The sequence below is a fragment of the Microtus oregoni genome, unplaced genomic scaffold, assembly GCF_018167655.1.
Source record: "Microtus oregoni isolate MIOR12 unplaced genomic scaffold, Mior012 000038F_ref0000394, whole genome shotgun sequence".
Taxonomy (NCBI): Eukaryota; Metazoa; Chordata; class Mammalia; order Rodentia; family Cricetidae; genus Microtus; species Microtus oregoni.
In genome coordinates, this window is record NW_024543097.1 from 12684236 (window position 1) to 12698401 (window position 14166).

Here is a 14166-nt window from a genome sequence, read left to right on the forward strand (position 1 = left end):
AAACTGCTAGAGAGACGGCCTGTGGCCTTCGTAATTCATGTTTCACCTGGGATCAGGTCTCACCTCTGTGATTCAGGAGCTATGTTTCCTTGGACAATGAATTAACCTCCCTGGGAATCACTTCATCTTTAAATACAGTTGACAGTATCTGCTCCACGCTGTCAAGTGTAATCAATGGGTACAGGCTGCAAAGTCTTAATGCTGGCATACACTAACTGTCCAGTAAATTTTAGCTAAAATAAATAACCTTCTTAAAATATAAATGTTTATGATGACAGAGCATTCTACCAGGTGAAAAAAACAGTTATTTTTGGAACATAGCCAGTCTGATATATGATGTAGTGCTTGTTATTATAATCAAAATCTCTTTAAATTCCAATTTCAGCCATTCGAGCCTGATGGTTCTCTATTGTCCCTGAGAGTAGAAATGTCTCCTTCTTCCTTCCTTCACCTGAACAGGCACTTGTCAAGAGAGCTAATGAAAATACTTCCTTGCTGCTGATGATGTTGAGGATAACCTCTGGCCGATTTCTGAGTTTTTGTGATAGTAACCCTGCTGCATACAGCATGGTACAGGCATTCGGGTTATTCACATGTCAGGGGAAGTAAGAGGTTAAGGACCCAGTAAATGGTATCAGGCTTTGCAAAGACCAAACATGTGTTAATAAGGAATGCCGCCAGCTTCCCAGGTCCTGTCTGAATCCTCTGATTAGTTGTGAAACCAAGGAAACAGGAAGAATGAATTTTGCTGATAACTTGAGAAGGAAGGAATTCTTTGGCTGGAAAATTCTCTTCTTTCTGATACCAAAGCTCTGAAAATGAACACACAACACTGATTCCACGGCGTCTCCCCTTCCGTGTCTGTAAACAGGATCATTGCCGTGGCACTCCACTAGTAAATACTGAAGTTTCACTAGGGTTAGATTTTCTTTTGTTCTAAAGAGGAAGAACTCTTATGGTACTGGTAAGTCTTCTTAATTGTAACTACAGAATACTTTTTGCAAATCAGAAGGGGAATAGAACTGATGAAGACTATTAACTATTTTACAGAGTATCTGGTAGGGCCAGGGGACAGACCTGAGCATCACTGAGAATACCCAGCCACTTCTCTAGCAGAAACCCTGTAGATATTAGTCTGTGGTATGAAAGTGCTTGAGACTGGAGGCAGAAGCATCATCACTCCAGCCCCTAGGAAATGAATCTTTGTATACGTGGCTCATCAAAAGATTAACATTTTGCCGGGCGGTGGTGGCGCACGCCTTTAATCTGAGCACTCGGGAGGCAGAGGCAGGCGGATCTCTGTGAGTTCGAGACCAGCCTGGTCTACAAGAGCTAGTTCCAGGACAGGCTCCAAAACCACAGAGAAACCCTGTCTCGAAAAACCAAAAAAAAAAAAAAAAAGATTAACATTTTTAGGTGTGTTGCTTCCTGATGTAGCCCCCCCTAAATATGTCTCCCAAGGAGAGTGTGGTCAGAGGAAGTGAAGTCATGTGCCTGCACCTTAGTGTGGGAACTCTGAGAATGCTGGCAAAGCGGAGCATATAATTATAAGTATATAATGACCACAATGTCAGGAGCGTGTCTGAGGGCATCGGGTAGTTTGGGTAATGAGAAAACATTATAGGGTCAGACATTTTGAATGTTCTGTAGACCCTATGGATTTCTGTATCTGAAGAGAGAGGTGTTGTACCTCACATGGTCCTCCGCCTGCTGGTGACAGCCCCACATTTCCCAGGTCCCACAGTGAAACACATAGCCCTACTTTCTCCGTTCCTTACCTCAACAGCACGCCTGTGAAGATGTTGAGACAATGAAACTAAAAGCGACAAAGCATGTGTGTGTGTGTGTGCACAGCATGTGCACATGTTAATCATCACATATTGCCGTGATGTAGAGCCTCCCCTGTGATATAATTAGACATAATTGTGACAGTAGGAATGCTTGTGTGGGCTTTAAGTTGTTTCTTAGAAATCTGAACGCTTAAGAAGGAACTTAAACACATAAATGATTAGAAAATGTCTTGGACAAGACAATAATATATAATTTCACCATTATACACACAGTTCCAATGCAGAATGCTGATTATCCACTATAATTGGACGTACAATAAGATAGTCAATGTTTCCAAATAGTAATTACAGTCAGGTGGGGGAAGCAAACTTTCTTGCCAGTGTTATCTTCAGAGCTCTTATCAATCTTAGACTTTCCACATTAAGAACTATCAGATCTATTTTGTTAAAATCAACCATTGGTCGAATAACTAGTGTATGGAGAAAATTTAAGATATGTCGAGGTGACTCTAGGCAGAATTTATATGACTGCTTTAATTAATGTTGAGCTTCTCACAGAACCATCCATATGCTGCTGAGCAGAATTTCCTGATATAATAGTAGATCTTCAGATATTCTAAGTGCAATATGTCTATCAGAAAATGTAGAGACCACGCTAGACAACAAAAGAATAAACATTGCCTCATTTGTATTCACTTGTTTGGGAAACTGTAACATAACACCACAGACTGAGCGACTTAACAGCGATGTCTGTTCTTTCACAGTTGGTGAAATAGGAATCCCTCATCAAGGTGCCAGCCACGGCAGCCCTGAGGGTGTCGCGGCTCTACCTCGACCCGCAAGGAAGACGTGACCACCGGAGCTCTTCTTGCTGACAGTTTATTCAGGACCTTTTTTAACAATTGTATCTCTCTCTCTCTCTCTTTTCCCCTATCTCTCCCCGGGCAAACCTCTCCCAGCCCTTAAGTAGGCATGGGCTACCAACCCCGGATTGCCAGGTGGGCACTGCCCATAGGTCCACGCATATGCAAGCAGCTGACAATCATTGCGTGATCACAGCATAAGTCAGGTCTTAGCCATAATTAGGAGCTGATTATCAGATGTGGCTTCACGCAGCTCACTACATGAGGGTGAGAGCATGTTTGTGTGTGTGTGTGTGTGTGTGTGTGTGTGTGTGTGTGTGTGTGTAAGAGGGGGGGAGCAAGTCAGCGAGGGCAACCTTGAGGGTGTGGGTGTGGGCGCCAGCTAGTCAGCTGAACCCTGTGTGTGTGTGTGTGTGTGTGTGTGTGTGTGTGTGTGTGAGAGAGAGAGAGAGAGAGAGACAGACAGACAGACAGACAGACAGAAAGAGATGAGGGACAGGAGAAGCAAGTCAGGGCAACCCCGAGTGTGTGTGGCGGGGGGTGGGGGTGGGGAACAGAGAGAGATAGGGGATGGGGGTGCCAGCCAGTCAGGGCAACCCTGAGTGTATGTGGTAGGGGGAGTTGCCATCAGCAAGGGCAAGCCTGAGTGTATGTGTGTGTGAGAGAGACAGACAGACAGACAGACAGACAGACAGACACAGGCAGAGAGACACATAGAAAGAGCCCTCTCTAGTACCCTTCTTATAAATTTTAAATCCTCTGTGAAGAAGCCAATTTTTTGACTTCATCTACTAACCCTAGCCTCCTGCCTAAACCTCATTTCTGGATACCATGATACTGGAAGTGAAAACTTCAACCTATGGATGTGGGACGCAGTATTCAGCCCGAATCGTGATGATCAAAACAGTCCCAGACAAATGTGTTCATAACATAATCATTTATAATTCATTTTCTGCTGTTTATTTAATATTATTCTGAGACTTTTTTACTTAGTTATTATATTATATAACCGAATGTATTAAAAGTATTTTTAAATTAATCAAAAATCTAACTAGGCCCAGAGTCTGAACATCTTGATGAACTGCTGTTCAGTTAGGACAGGCATTCTGAAGATATGGAGCTTTGCATGAGTTTTGGTGTAAATACTATAAATGTATGCTCTATTAGTTTTGCAGTTTGTCTGTCAATGGAGAGATATTTACATTTTTGCTAATTTTTAAATATGTTAAATACTGTTGTGAAGAACATTCTGATATACTCCTGTAGTTCCTTATGTAGTATAATTTCTGGGGAGAATTTCCCTTGAGAGAGTTTATTCTGAATATATTTCCAAGCAGCAATACAGAATGCCTTCTATTGACATCTCCGCATCTTATTCATGATTATACTAACAGAAAGCATTATCATTTAAAAATGTTTGCCAAAATACGACACTATCACTTCAGTTTGCTTTTTTAAAGTTCTATAGAAATGTTTATTCAACATTTAAACTTAGAGTTTCTGTTGCTCATTTGAAAGATTTTCCCCACCCTAAAGTTGAGAAACTCGCCGCATGTGTTCTATTTTAAAGGTTGCGTGGGGAAGCTGAAGAGATGGCTAAATGAGCATTTGCTGTTCCTGCAGAGGACCCAGGTTCTGTTCACAAGGCACACACAGTGGTTCACAACCTCCTGGAACTCCAGCTCCAGGGAATCCAGCATTCTCTCCTGACCCCTGCAGGCACCAGGCATGCACAGACATTCTTGCAAGCAAAACACTCATGCACATAAACATAAAACTATTTTTGAGTTTGTAGTTATAATCCACCATGAGTACAGTTTGGACATAGTATTTCTTTCAAATGATTAAAAAGATGTTCCAACTTGGATTCTTTTGAAATTGAGTTGAACTACACACAAGATGTCAGGTCCTGCACAAAGAAAAAGCTCTAGTAAGGTATGAAAGAGTCTGAGTCCAATCCAAGGTTCCTTACATATACAATGATTCTCCTGATGTGGACTTGGGACCACATTATGGTAGAGGTCATGGTGATTGGCTCAAGCCAGCAGCTGATGACCTTGGTTTTTCTGAAACATGGTGTCACCTTGGTCTATTATAACTCCCTGGATAACAAATTAAAATTAAATTTCCACATAAACAATTTGGTTCCAACATGGGAAGTTGTGCATATTTAGTCCCATAGGAATAAAATCATTTGAATTCTGAAACTAAAAGTATAAAAGCTAAAGAGGTAATTAATTTTGAAGTCTCAAATTAATCCTTGATCTTTCTTGGCATTTACAACAACAACAATTGTTATCATGATTTTTAAGTAAATAACCCTATCATAGAATATAGAACTCCATTATTTAATTCACTTTAAACCACACTAGATGAAGTCAGTAAGTCTTTGCCAAACTAGGTCCAATGTGTTATGACCTTAAAGTGAAAGAAGAGCTTACTAGTTAGCACTGCTATTTAGGAAATTAATAATGTGTGTTTGTATCTAGATAACCATGACATAACATTATCTGAATTTGAATCAGTGGCATGTCTGTTTTTTAATTAAAATGTGGACTATTAAATATTGCAAAATGGTAGTAGTAAGCAAACAAAATCAATAATATGCAAAATCAATAACATTTCTCTGTATATATACATAATATCCAACTGGAAAACATAATTTATGACATAGTGCCATTATAAGATTTGCAAACTATCCAGGAATAATTCTAACACAAGATGTGCATGACTTATATGGAGAATTGTTAAGTATTATTAAGTAATTTAAGAGTACTGAAAGATAAAGAGGTATACAATGTTCGTGAATTAAAAACTAAATAGTATATCAGTTTCTAGTAATGAGACCAATTTCAGCTAAAATGCTGCCAGTACAATTTTTGTATAAATAAATGCAATGATACAAAAGTCAATACATAATGTTCAAGATTTATAAGTCTTCAATTACTTTATACAAGTTAAACCGAATGTTGTAGAAATTCAAAAGAAACAGTAGAATAGCAAAAATGACAATTGGTTCTTTGTGTGGACAAAGAAAATCTAATTCAAATTAAATTTTTATATTACTTGAATCAGAAATACATTCCAAGACAACTAAAAACTTTGATATTTGAAACCATTCAAAGCTAAGGGAAGAAAACAGGAGGTTTTTGTTGTTTTTGTTTTTCATTCCTGGATAAAAAAAAGAAATGTTCTAGAAACTATGAAACATGAAGAAAAATTATAACTTTCCCATGTTAAAATTTAAAACTCTGTGTATCAAAAAATACTACAAATAAAGAAAAATGAAAGTTTGAACTGTGAGGAAATTATTAGAAAGTGTAATACCATATTCATGGAAGAGGGTAATTTCTTAGAAAAACAAGAAGAAAGGGAGTGTTTCTTTTTTTCACAAAATACCTAAAATGGATAATCAGAAACTGCATTATACTAAGATTTGAAAAGCTGAATGGTGAGTGCATGTATTCGCTACATGTTTAAAATGTCATCTCTTATAGGAAAGGATTTTTATTCAGGTTTTATTTGTAAAGAAACAAGCATATCCCACCACAGAAGCTCTGTAATCCCTAATAATCACAGACTTTGGGTCATTTTATCATCATTTTTGCAATGCTACCTTTGGTACAAACTTAGAAACAGGTCTAGAAAACAGCAAACGGGATCTAGGGCAGATTTTATTTTGCTTTGGGTTTGGAGATTTTGTTTTGTTTTTTCACTTCTAGAACTTTCTTACAGGAACTAGAATTATCATACTGGTCCAGAAACACGTAGACTATGGAAACTATGTCTCCAAAGTCCTATACAATTGGTAGAAATTTTATAAATACATATTTTCTATCATCTGTCTGGTTTATCAGACCCCACTCATCAATCCTCCCCAAGGTAAAACCAGAAATCCTCATCCTATTCTTTGCAAGGCAATGCCCAGCTCTGCCAACCAGAGGCTCCATGTCATGCTTCCTCTTTCCCAACACTGTCTGCCATTTTTATATAAACATTTCAGCCTCTGGTATGTAAATAATCATAGTAAATTGTGTACTAAGCAGAGAAGGCAAAAAAAAAATCATAACCACAACACTAGAGAAACTTGAGTCAAAATGTTACTTTTCTCAGGAGGTTATCAGTCTTCACCAAGCCAAACTAACTTTTTTTTTCTTCCTCCTGGGGTGGTAGGTGGTGGGTGGAGATCTGTCACAGAGGTTATGAATGCATACTGCTCTTGCAGAGAACCTGAGTTTGGTTTCCAGTATTCGCTTAGGGTGGCTTACCTTTCTAGGGCTGGAACATGGCCCCCTCATTCAGTCACACTTGAAACAGCTTTCTCTTGTTGATGCTTTCCTTTAATCCCTTTTCATGAGTCAGAAGTTTAGTTGGGTGAAGTCCGGCCCTGAGGTCATCCCTCCCTTTATGCCACTTAGCAACAGCCTTTTGTTTAAACATTTTGTCTCCGTGAACACAGGACATATCCATTGCACTTCCTGCTGTTCCTTTTCTCCTCAAACTATACATTTTGTATTTCTCCTTGCATAGCTTGCCCCATTACATTAGAGATCTGCATAAGTGTGACCACTCATAACCACATGGCACAGTTAGTACTAGGCTGTCTTGAAACTTCCTCTGCTAATGCCAATTAATCCAAAACTTCTCAAGTTAGGCTCAGGCATAATTTTTTGGAGAAGAGCAGAAAGTAGTCATATACTTCACCAAAACATCACAAGAATGGTCTCTAGGCCATTTATTAATATTTTTCTCCTCTCAAACCTCTTGGCCCAGACACACAGAGTCCAAATCACCCCCAGGACTGTCTTCCATGCTTCTACGAGGTTGGCCCATTAAGCATCACTTAAAGCATATGCTGGCTTTTCTAGTCCAAAGTCCCCAAATTCTCCATATCCTCCCCCCAGGAAATATGGTCAGGCCTGTGACAGAAATACCTCATTCACTCTTACCAACTTCTTAGTCAGTGTCCTATTGTTATGAAGAGACACAATGACTAAGTCAGCTGTTACAAGAGAAAGCATTTAACTGGGGGCTTACTCACAGTTTTGGGGGTTTAGTCCCTTATCATTATAGTGGGAAGTACGGTGGCATGCAGGCAGGTACTGGAGCAGTAGTTGAGAGTTGCATCTCTGGTCCACATGCAGAGAGAAAGAGACTGGGCCTGGCATAGGTTTTTGAAATCTCAAATCCCACACCCTGTGACATACTTCCTCCAACAAGGCCACACCTCCTAATCCTTTTAATCTTTCAAATAGTGTCACTCCCTTGTGACAAAGCATTCAGATATATAAGCCTGGCCAGCAAGGAGAGGAGGCAGGGGCATGGGGCCATTCTTGTTTAAACCACCATAGTTTGCTTGCTTGGTTTTTTGTTGTTGGTGGTGTTTTGTTTGGTTTGGGTTTTGTTCTGCTTTCAACTTCTCATAAATCGCGTCCATATGTTCCAGCTACCTGCCATAATGGGAAGAAAGCTTTGGCAACTCATTCTTATTTTATAAAATGCAAGACTGGCATTTTTGTCTCTTTAGGTATATAATCCTTACCCAGCATCAAGCTATCTGGTGTATAACTGTTCTTGAGAACTGTGGAATCACATACCTTTTGATGTGATCAGGGAAGAAATTCAAAGTCACTAATACCAAGCTTCTTCCTTATCTCAAAGATTTGCAAGCAAATACAGCAAGGATGAAAATTGCTAAGGATGAAGATGCTGTGTAAAGCAGACATTACCTGTTCCTTTGAGGTTTGCTTTGTGGATTATTTACTGTCCGGAGTTGTTCAAGTAGCTGGGGGCTAGGAGGACACAAAATGGAGTCTTTCTTACCTTCTAGTCTACATGGAACACTACATTGTGAGTAACTGACTAACCAAGTTTGTCACCTGGATGTACTCAAAGGATTGCCTGTGAACCTATTTATAGGTAACCTTCTCCTTACTGGTACAGAAAATCTAAAAAAAAATATAGTTATTTTTTTTTACTTAGCATTACATTGTAAACATAAGACATAAGTAAGTGCTTCAAAGTTTACAGACCTTAAAGTTGACCAAAATGAACATGAAACCTTTTTTATAATATCAATAAGCATGTTCTAGCCATGGTTTACTGGAATAATTTACTGGAATATATGATCATCAGCATCAGCCAAAAAAAAAAAGAATTATGTGCTCAGCTCATGCCAAAAGTATATCTTAAAAAATCACTCATTTAAATAATCCTCTGCTTATGGTATTTAAAAGTATTTAATTGGTTTTAATATATGTCTCTTATTGAGAATTCATTTCAAACAAAATTGTCCTGACTCTTCTTGTCTTCTCTCATTTTTTTTTCTGTCACATGACTTAGGAAAACAGTTAATTACCTATAGAGTCTCAAGCAGACATAGATCAGAAACAGCAGTCTAAATACCATTTAGTGTTCTCTCTACTAATTGCATTAGAAATGTCATTCATCTTGTCCCAAGATCTATTGGTTGGTTGGGTTAAGGGTACATTTCAATGTTCAGTCAAATGCTGGTCTGTGACATTTCCATTTCCTGGCAGTGGCTATATATCCTCTATACAGGCAGGGCTATTTGTATCCACAGTACATTCCTGTATAGCATACCATAAAGGGATTTGTGGTGACATAGACCACTTCCTCCTCAACCCAAAGATGATGGTCATAGCTGAAGGTCACAGTCTAAGTATATTAAAGTGAATAAATTTGGACTATTTCCACTTAAATTGCCATAAAAATGAAGGTTCAACAGTGATATCTTCCCATAATAATTTTAGTCAGTAAAAACTATGCTCCCTACTTTATAAAATGGGTATGAGGCTTTCAATAATATTGGTTATGAAATGAAAAAAATGTACTTTAAATGAATAAAATCAATTTAAAACATGTACCAAAGGTCAATTAATAAACTCAGTATCTTCAATTTCTTTTAGAATTTCAAATAGAGGGTAACTGGGTTTTGTTGCTCCAGATCTTTTTAAAAAAACAAACCCAGTGCATCTCCAGTTATGTCTAGTTTTCTTCTTTATATCCCAATGAACAGTCATTCAGAGTCACTCTAAAAGGTAAAGGGGTGTGTGTATGAAGTGTTTCCAGGGGAACTAGGGAAAGGATGATGGGGTTGGTAGGGTCCTTTCAGGAAGCATCTTGTCCTTAAAACCTCCCTCAGTTTCTCAGATGGCTCAAAGTTGCCTTTGTGGTACCCTGGAGCCTTACCAAGGCCCTCTCCTTCTGACACACTGGTGCTGTTGGTGTTCTATTTCTGTACCTCACAAGAGGATCGGGTGGATAAATACATAAGAAGAATATTTAAGAGATGTTGTGATTGACCTGGTAAGATTTGAATATACAGAGCATGGCAGATAATGATAATTTGCCTCTCCAGTGATCTTGGCATTCAGGGTTGCCATGTAAGGTGAAGGTGATGGACACCTGCAAGGTGGGGCCTAGGAGAAGGTCCTTAGGTCAATGAGGGCACACACTTGGAAGAGACTGTAAAGCCCTTGTCTCCTGGTTCACTGTGTCAATATGTGATCTCCTCTTTCCACAGGCACTCGTGACATTAGCACCCTCGATAAGACGACATAACCAAGGGGTCTCTAGCCACAGCCTGGGTATTACCATTAGACATTCAGGTGCTAAACCTGTGAACTAAATATTTCCTTTGTTAAATGAGCTTATTTTAGCTGCTTTGTTTGAATAATAGGGAGAACTAATACAATGGGTTGAAATTTCTTTCAAGTATTTTTGTTCCTCATTCCCTGAGAGGTTTCTACCTCTTGTCTTGAACCTCAGTTGCTTTGGTAACAAACTTATCAATGACACTTAAAACGAGATTGTCTCTTGCCGCTTCCTTCTGAGCCTCTCGGAACACTCCTCTGTGACACTCAGCTCCTGTGCTTTGAGGGGCCCAGGAAAGCACATGGAAAGATCTATGTGGAAATAACTGAGGCCCCCAACTGACAGGCTAGTTAAGTAACCATAAAAGCATGAGTTGTGCCCCAAATTTTGAAGATCACCATTGGTCTCTTTATCTTATCTTCTCCAGGAAGTAAATTACCTTATCAAAACAACCTTGATTTTCTCCTTATTTCTGAGTTTCATACAGGTTCAGATTTTATTCAGAAAGTTCCAGTAGATGTCACGGTTATGAACAGGTATGATTCCATCTAGGACGAGGGAACAGAAAGACTGCAGGAGGCAGAGGTAATGCGCATTTACAGCAAACACAATATTTGCCAGACACAACAGGGCTGTCACATGCATGAGAACAAAGTAGCTGCGATTGCATGCACCAGACTTGTACAGGATCACACCAGACAGAATTACAGCCCGGGTGAGGGGAAGCGCTCATAGAGCCCCACCCACTTGCTCAGGAGCAATGGGCAATTGATGGATGCTCAAGGGGGCGAGTCTTCTTCAGAGATACAGCCCCAGAGAGGCAATGCATGCTCCATCACGTACAGGCAGCATTCGTTGGACTTAGCAAGTTTTTGAAAAAGTGTACAGGAAGTTGGGCGCAAAAAGTAGAAGGGGGATTTAAGAAGGAATTGGAGAAGAGGGTACGGTGGGTAGATTTGCTCAAAATGTATTACATGCATTGTGAAATTTTCAAATAACTAAAATTATAAAAGATATCATCCCGAATAAGTAAAGTTTAAGTGAGGATCATTACAATTAAACTCATAGGAGTAAACATGTGTATGTTTGTGTAATAGTGATATATCTATCAAAGGTGTCCACTGAGATTATGCGCACATGTAGATTTAAGTGTCCATCGTGTCATGCAAGGTAGCCACATGGCAGACATCCTTGGCTTCTTTTTTTTTTTTTTCTCCCCAAACAAGCAAAACTCCGAAGTGGTTTGTCACTTTCAACAATTATCTTAAAGAAAAAGTAGGCCTGGAACATGAGAATGTTCCTCTGTTTACTTATAAACACCCTAAACGTTTATAGAGTATAAACCCTTGCCTTTACCGATGCTCCTACTGCCAAATCGTTTTCAGTAAATGCCTACTGCCAACCAGTTGATAGGGAGCTTTGCGTTTTGCCCGCTCTCTGCTCTGCTAAAGGAGAAACATGACAACTGTGTTTAATAAAAGCTTCAGTAAATAGACTCTGGACGTTGAAACTGGAATTATTTAACTTCTTTTAGTGTGTCAAAAGTTTTAAGGACATAACCCCTAGCCACTCTCTGGTGAGGCAAAAGTCAATATATTTTTACAGCACTTAACTTTTCCTGGAATGGCTTTCACCTTTCTCACAATAGGTCAAAACAGAAAACGTATTTGAATCCCTTTCATCTGCTATCCCATTAACTGAAAATATTCTTTGTATGTTCGGTGTCTGTCACATCTGAAGAAAGGGAGCAGAAATGACGGGAGGGGAGGCGGGAAAAGGAGAGGCAGTGGAGAAGCTCCTTCAGAAATCTACTGTTGATTCACCCTGAGAATTAAACTGACTCCTGGGCTCAGTCTCCGTGACTTACAGCTTCTGTCCAAAATGCCACACAAATATGTGTGTGTGCCTCTAGGGGTTTTATTTCACAAATTGGGAAAATGAAATTTGTAAGGGGGAAACGTGATTTGAAATATGAAGCCGGCCTCTCCTCTCAACGCTCCAATGCTGTCACTGGAGGACTTCATGATATCGCTTTCATCGGGGCCACCCCTAACAGGCTAAAAATCTAGACGTTACGAGGGCCTGTCGCTAAAAGTATGGCAACCGTTTAAATGCCTTTTCCCATCCCGCTATGGAATTAACAACACTCGGTAGAATTTAGCTTTAATCCGCAAAAATTCAAATAGTTTAATTTCTATGTCCCCGAATCCCGCTCATTGTGCTGCAACAACACCTCACAGGGGGTCTCAGGAGAGGCTGTGATGAAGATCAGGGTGACCACGTTAGTCATCACAAGTTCCAGGTACTCGCTGAGCTTTCTGCACCCTTCCTTATTGTACTGGGTGAATTACACCAGGCATGAATGGTAGAAATACAGCTGTTTTCCAAATAAGGAAGCAGAGGTTACGTAATTCTGCAAGAAGTCAATTCAGGGTTTCAACTCTACACAATCTTTCCACAACGTTCACTTATATGCACAACTAATTGCCTTGCTGAAAACGTAGCATTGTGACGAACTAACAGCCTAGTTAGTGGACGGAGCGGAAGTTGCCGTGTTTCTTTAGATAAGTCGACCTTCACAATTCTCCTGCAGAGGGACTGTGTGGGGAGAGGCTGGAGATCTGGAGGAAGGGGAGGGGAACGAGAGAGCGTGATGAGGTGAATAGGCTGAATGTATATTCCGTACATGTAGAACAACTTTTTGTAGATGTGCAAGACCTGGAATTCACGTGGTCTTTCTTTATCAAGTCGGTACGGTGAATCTTAGACGTTATGTGGGGCCACTCAAGATACAGAAGAGTAAATAGTGAGTCTCAAAACTGTGGGGAGAGATTAATTCCACACACTCTACACACTAAGTATCAAGCCTCCGGTTTGATGTTAAGGTTTTGCCAATCCTGACATGCAGTCTCCTGATCCTCACAAGCCCAGAGTGTTACCTCAACGTTGTCCCGAACGTTCCGTTGCCTTGAATGTACCGTCACGCAGAACGTACTATTGCCTGGAGCATAACGTTGCCCAAAATGTAACGTTGCCCCAAACGTACCTTTGCATAGAAGGTACCGTTTCCCTGAACGTATTGTGGCACAGTACCGCGAATTGCCATGTCGCCGGGGTGAGCAAGGAAATGAACGCCGCCAGTCCCTTGGAGGTTCCAAATTGCTAGGGCTCAAAATTGTTAAACTGGCAAATATCTAGTGAATATCGAGTCACCTTAAAGCAGACAGAAATTCTGATCTATCCGAAGACAAACAGGCTCCCTCTTTCAAAAACAAATGTCAATTCTGTTAGAAGTCCCCAAACAGAAACCCATGCACTTTAAATTCCAGCAAAGGGCTAGAATGGAGGAGGAATGTTGGAGTCACTTTGAACACGCTTGGGTACTCTTTCGTGCGGTGAAAGCATCTTAATTCCACTTCCAAATGTTCTCGGTTGTTGAGGAACAAAGAGGAGCTAGGATGATAGGTGGGGCGCACGCTTTGCCGGGGGCAGCAGGTGAGTCTAGACCTCTGCCGTTGACGTTTCGATTTAACTTTTCCTTCTGAAACCTTTACTCTACTCTCATATAACTGCAAACACGTTCTCCTGCTTATTCTCCCCGCTCTGTCCTTCCACTCAAATGTCTCCTTCATGTTAGGGAACTAGGGTTCCTAGAGGAAAAATATTACTGATAACCACAAAGGGAACACAGTTCTGCCGCCTTGGGGGCTGCCAGCCCGCGGTTGTTCCCGGCGATCAGCGAGGAGCCAGAAGATGTTAAATTGGCATCTGTTAGGAAATAGTTTTCTGAGACTCTTGTTTCAAGATGTAGAGAAGGAAAACAGATGACACCACTTTTCTTTCCCCCTCTCTTTTGGCTTAAACTGAGAAACTAGGAAATCACGCCAGATGTGCTA